This window comes from Prinia subflava, chromosome 16, assembly GCF_021018805.1.
Source record: "Prinia subflava isolate CZ2003 ecotype Zambia chromosome 16, Cam_Psub_1.2, whole genome shotgun sequence".
Lineage (NCBI taxonomy): Eukaryota > Metazoa > Chordata > Aves > Passeriformes > Cisticolidae > Prinia > Prinia subflava.
Genome location: NC_086262.1, coordinates 1,298,459 through 1,304,477, shown reverse-complemented (window position 1 = coordinate 1,304,477; position 6,019 = coordinate 1,298,459). Strand labels below are relative to the sequence as shown.

Sequence of the window (6,019 nt, the reverse complement as noted above, 5' to 3'; positions counted from 1 at the left end):
CAGAGTAAAAAAACAATTAAGTGCTCAAAAACAAGCCCATAAATCTCAGTTAACAATCCTCCTGTGCTGTGGTGCTGCAGAGCAGTAAAAGCAGAGCAAATGAAAAGCAATCCAGTCACTTTTGCCTTGTAGAAGTCATATATAGGTTGCAAAATGTATGGTGCTCCTACTAAACAGAACCATAAATCATGTTGGCTTTTCCTGTACGAATGATGCTCCTGCTCCATTTCCTGACGTTATTTCACTGCCAGTCTTGGACCTCCTGGTTTCTCTCCCAATTCCCTTTGGTGTCCTGCACCCGAGGCACCAGAGCAGGCCAGAGGTGAATCATTCTGACCTTTATCAATCCCCTTTGTGCTGGAGGTGACACTCCCAGCTCCGAACCCCTGAGCCTGTGCTGACCACTGGAGAACCTTCAGGACATCCCTGTTCATTTCCCAGTTGTGCACAAAGCTTCACAACAGCTGTGCCCCAGCACCCAGAACCCCCAGCCCTGGGCTGAGCCCCAGCGTGGGCAGCAGGGGAGGGGATTCTGCCCCTGTCCCCTGTGCTCAGGTCAGAGCCCACCTGCAGAGCTGCCCCAGCCCCGGGGCCCAGCACAGCAAGGAGCTGGAGCTGCTGGAGCCAGGCCAGAGGAGGCACCAGGATGAGCAGAGGGATGGAGCAGCTCTGCTGGGAGGAACGGCTGGGAGAGCTGCGATTGTTCACCTGCACAGGAGAAGCTTTGGGGTGAGCTCAGGGTGGCCTTGCAGGGCCTGAAGGAGCTGCAGGAACATGGAGAGAGACAACTGCCAAGGGCTGGAGGGACAGGACACAGGGAATGGCTTCCCATTGCCAGAGGGCAGAGGTAGATGGGATACTGGGAAAAGAGCCCATATCCCCCATTTTTTGCCACTTTTGGGGATACCTGGTCCAGCAGCAGAGCCTCTGACAGTGAGTGTTCCTTGGCTGCCAGCAGGCACCCAGCCCTGTGGCACCTGCCCAGGAAAGAGGAAAATTGCTGGGCACAACATAAATCCACAGGGAAACCCTTGATTAGTTTTGCATGTAGGATTTGTTTCTACAGAAACAATAGAACTCAGGCTTCAACCAGGAAAAACCTTTCTTCCCTGATGTTGAGTATTTTAACAAGTATTCCCATGTGCAGTATAAAAAACTGCATTCGAAGCTCCAGATATTCAGGTGGCAGAAGGGCTCATGGCTAAACCAACAGTGTCAGGAACATTTAAAGAGTCTGTATTATTTCACAAACCCAGGGTTTCCCCAAAGACTGCATGGAATCCAAAGGGATCCAAATCTCATCTTGGAGAGAGCAAAACACTCCTTTTGTTCCAACTTTTGCATTTGAACAGTATTTTTATCTGAATCCCTGAAGGTTATCTAGAAGGGGTCTACTTCCCCCCAGGCCTAGGCATGAGATCTGGTGCCTCACTACAGCCTCTCCAGTCTCCCACAAGGATTCAACATCACTCTCAAATCCTGCTGCACCAAGCAGCCTAGTAAGATAATGAAAAGCAAACTGAGCAAGCTCAAGTATAAATACCTTTAATTTAGGTCATATAAAATATATTTTAAACAAGCACTGAGAGGAGATTAACAATAAATTGTACACATAATTCTTGTTATAGCTTGCCCCAAACCACCTTTGATGTTTCCAATTCCTACATCCACATCCTGAAAACAATTTCTTCTCCAGCTGCCCTGTTTATAACTGTGGATAACCAAGTTTCCATCATCCCAATACCTTTCAAGCAAGGATCTTCTAAGCAGCATCGACACCTTTTCTTTGGACCACTCCTCATGCTCCAGCAAGCCTCACACCAATTTACCTGTAATAAAACCCAATAAAGACAGTTGGAAAGAGGACCCCTATTTAACCCTTTGCACAGGGCAGTTAATTAGGTAATATTCATTTTTACATAAAAGGTGCACATTACAATATTTGCAACAGAATTTTCCATTTTCTGTGTGTTGTCTGCATCCAATCTAGGCTCTAACTCCACGGGCAGGAGTTACTCCACTCTCGGGCATGCAGAGTGCTGCCAAAACCTGGCACCACCGAGCACCAGGACGGCCCCACTGGTGCCAGGAGAGCTCAGCAGCACCTTTCTCTCCCAGCAGCATAACACTGGCACAGGCACCGAGCAGCCATGGGCAGCTGACTACTGCTGGGAGGAAAAAAACAAAACAAAACCGGGGGGTTTACTGGGCAGAAAGAAGTTGTGGGACCTCTTTGGTAATACCACCTTTTAACAAGGCTTCATCCAGCAAGAGGAATAGATAAGCTGAAACTATCACTGGATAAACCATGTTATTTCCACCCCGAGGACCCGAGGCTATCTCAGGAGCCAGCAGAGGCCTTTTAGTTAATTCAAGACAGAAAACCAAACATTTTTGCCCATTTCCCCTGGCTGGCTCATGGTCACACCTCACCCACGTTGCTCCAGAGCTCTCGCTGTGCCTCACGGGCAGGTTATCCCTTCACATCTCCTCTCGGCAGGCTCTAGGGCCCTCCTGGAGACGCCACCTTGGCTGTCCCAGCACAGCTCGGGGCTTTCACACACGATAGGGTCGGGCCGGCTGCTCCTTCGGGCGGCTCCCGGCCACCCAGAGCCCCGGGTCACCGCGATCCCCCCGCCGGCTGAAGGCCTAAAGAGAGAACAGCAGAAACATCGCAAATAGTCCATTAATTCCACCTGCATTCATAGAGCTCAACAGCAGCGGCCTGGCTTTGGGCAGAGGACAAACGCCAGCAAACCGAGCAAAAGGCTGAGGAATTAGTGCTGAACAGCACAGCCGAGCAAGGCCCTCAGTCCCGGGGCACCGCGGGCTGCATCGCTTAGCGGCTGGCAGAAACGGCTAAATATATAAAAACGTGAGTACTTAAGCTGCCGCCTTGCGTCCCCAGAGCCCCGGTGTCCAACCCCGCCGCCGCCCGTCCCCTGTTCCCCCTCACCTCATGGCGGCGGCGGCGCCTCATGGCGGGAGCCGAGCGCGCCCAGCCGCGCCTTCCCCTCACGGCAGCGCCGCCAGAGAAAGGCCGAGCCTGCCCGCGCTGCCCGGGTGATTGCACAGGCACCGCCCCGCCCGCTTCGGCCGCTCCTCCCGGGGCGGGGAAAACCCTCGATGATCAGCCACAGAGCAGTTTGGGCTGCGAGGGGCTCTAGAGATCATCTCGTCTCACCCCCTGCCGTGGGCAGGGACACTTTCCTGCAGTCCCAGGTTGCTCCACACAAAAACCAGCCCTGAAATAAGCAGAGAAAAAGCTGTGGTGCTGCCAAGTGCCTTGCTGGAAGAAGCACAATTCCAGGACTTTCCCTGTCCTCCGCTGGCTCCCTTAACATCAGCCCGCTGCTCTGTACATTCATGTCCAGGCACAGCAGTGTAACTGTGATCCCCTTGCTGGGGATCCATTCAAAGGAAGGTTTTTTCTGGGCTTTATACTCCAGTGAGACACTTCAAGGCCTTTCCAGAAAGCCTGGCATCCCTCCCCCATGCCCCTCATGTGCTTATGCTCTCAGAGCTCAAAAATGAACTCAGCTGGAGCTGTGTCTTGCCCCAGGCAATCATCCACTCCAGCTCTGACTTCTTCAAATGCTTCGCAGTCTATTTTCAGCACAACCCAAGGCAGGCAGCTATTCTTCCTGGATGTGGGGTGCTCCTCCCTGGCTCAGCCTGATCCTGCCTTGGCCCAGGAAGCTCTGGGCTTCTTATGCCCAGGACATGGCTGTGTGCAGGGAGAGAGGCTGGTGCTGAGCAGAAGGAGTTTGGTGCTTCCCCTGTCAGTGATGAGCCTGCTGAGAGCAGGTTTCCTGGCTATACCCAGTGCAGCACAGCAGAAACTGTCTGGTGGAGGGACAGATAAGAGCAGACACAGATCACTTCATGCTCTTGCTCCTGGGGGTCTCACTGCCCATGGCCAAGACCATGTGCCTACACAGGGATGGATGATGACTCTGCCAAGACCCTAAGCCGCAGCTTCAGTTTGGAAGCTGTTTAGTTCATTAGTGCAGCATGGAGCCCAAATTAATATGCTTTGTCTCTTTTAATAAGAGATTTTCAGCAGGATCTGGGAGATACTTCAAAAGCTTCCTGAATGCCAAATACCAGAACTCAGCAACTCTCAGTGCCAGGACCAGCCTCTCACTTCCCAGTACAGATTCCCTCTGTGCACAGCTTTTTCTCTGCTTGCTGGCCTCAGAGGGGGCTCAAACAAAGGCATGCACATCATTTGTGAACTTAGGGTGAAAAGTGTCAAACCAGATGAAACACAGCAGCTCTGCCATGGGAGTGAAGTCCTTTTCTGTCACAGGAATGTGCTCTCTGCATCAGTTGTAGCTAGTCTGTGTAGTTCATCTTGGCTTGGTGACAGCTAAACAGATCCTCCTTTTCTCCTGCAAGTGTTGTGGTGGGGCCTGAAGAGACTGAGATGCTTTGTTCCAAGCCAGATTAGAGATATGAGTTACTACAAAACAAAAGCCCAGCTAGCCTTCAGGAGAGTTCCTCTAGTCTAGACACAGCCTCCCCTGAGCTCCCTGCATCCCAGCACAGCCCTGCAGCTTGTGTTCAAAGCAACTCAACAGGCTCCAGAAGCATGGGTAACCCCTGTCGAGTGAATGCTCAGTTACAGCATAAAGGAGGAATCCCATCTGAGTGAGTTTGCTCCCATAAATTAGCAGGACGGGTTAAACCAGGACATGAGCACTGTCTCCTGGCACAGTGCATCCACTCAAGAGATCTGCACTGGCATGGAACTGTAATGCTTCAAAGTACCTGTGCTCCAAGCCTGGGGTGGGACATCTCCCCGTGTAGCCAAAGTCTGCAGCTTCTGTGGCAGCAAGAGAGATCCTTTACTGTCACCTCAGCCCCAAACACATCTGTGCCCAGGGCTCATTGCCTGCCCCACATCATTGCTCACCTCCAGCTCTGGCACTGCAGGATTGGTCCTTCCGTACTGATCAGATTTTGGCTCAATGCCATTTGGCCACAGCATCAGTCACGGGCGAAAAAGACAGAGTAGTACCATGGGAAGAGGAAGAAAATTCAGTAAACCAATATAAGAAATGTGAATGTGCATTGCCATTGGTGGTGGTCACCTCCAGCCCCACAGCCAAGCGGGTTTGGGCTCTGGTGAGAATGTCTGTCCCCTTGGTGTCTGTCTGTCTGGGGATGTGATGAGGCGTTGCACGTGTTTGTGCTCACACTGCACTGTGAGCGACACCAGCCTTGCTTGGCTCCCACACCGCAGAGGTGGTGGGGCAGCCATGCAAAAGGTGCTGCCTTTTCCTCTTTTGGGAGATTCGGCTTTTTGAGGTGCTGCACCCAGGTCAGGGCAATCCCAGGCATGAGCACAGACTGGGAGAGGAGCTCAATGACCAGCAGAGAAAGACTTGGAGGATATAATGGATGAAAGCTGGACATGAGCCAATGATGTGCAGCAGCAGCCCATAAAACCCCCTTGCTGGGCTGCACTCATAGAGGAGCAGGCAGCAGGTGAGGGAGGGGATTGTCCCCCTCTACTCTGCCCTTGTGAGATCCTGCTGCAGAGCTGCTCCAGCATGAGAAGGATGTGGAGCTCTTGGAGCAAGTCCAGAGGAGGTCATGGAGATGCTCCAAAGGCTGGAGCCCCTCTGCTCTGGAGCCAGGCAGGGAGAGCTGGAGGTGTTCACCTGGAGAAGAGGAGGCTCCACGGAGACCTCAGAGTCCTTTCCAGGGCCTAAAGGGGCTCCAGAAGAGCTGGAGAGGGACTGGGGACAAGGGATGGAGGAACAGGACATGGGGAATGGCTTCCCACTGCCAGAGGGCAGGGATGGATGGGAGATTGGGCAGGAATTGTTCCCTGTGACGGTGGGGAGTCCCTGGCACAGGGTGCCCAGAGCAGCTGTGGCTGCCTCTGAATCCCTGGAAGTGTCCAAGGCCAGGTTGGATGGAGCAGCCAGGGACAGTGGAAGTTGTCCCTGCCCATGGCAGGGGGAGGAATAAAATTATTTTTATGGTCTCTTCTGACTCAATCCATTCT

The 6,019-nt window shown here is 52.7% G+C and overlaps 1 non-coding gene across 1 annotated transcript; it reads right to left on the bottom strand.

Annotated features, from left to right (window-relative positions):
- Positions 1 to 1,970: 1,970 nt before the first annotated feature.
- On the bottom strand, positions 1,971 to 2,173 carry LOC134559311 (small nucleolar RNA SNORA74). The gene has a single exon (XR_010082497.1). It is a non-coding gene; the product is annotated as a small nucleolar RNA SNORA74 (small nucleolar RNA).
- Positions 2,174 to 6,019: the final 3,846 nt, after the last annotated feature.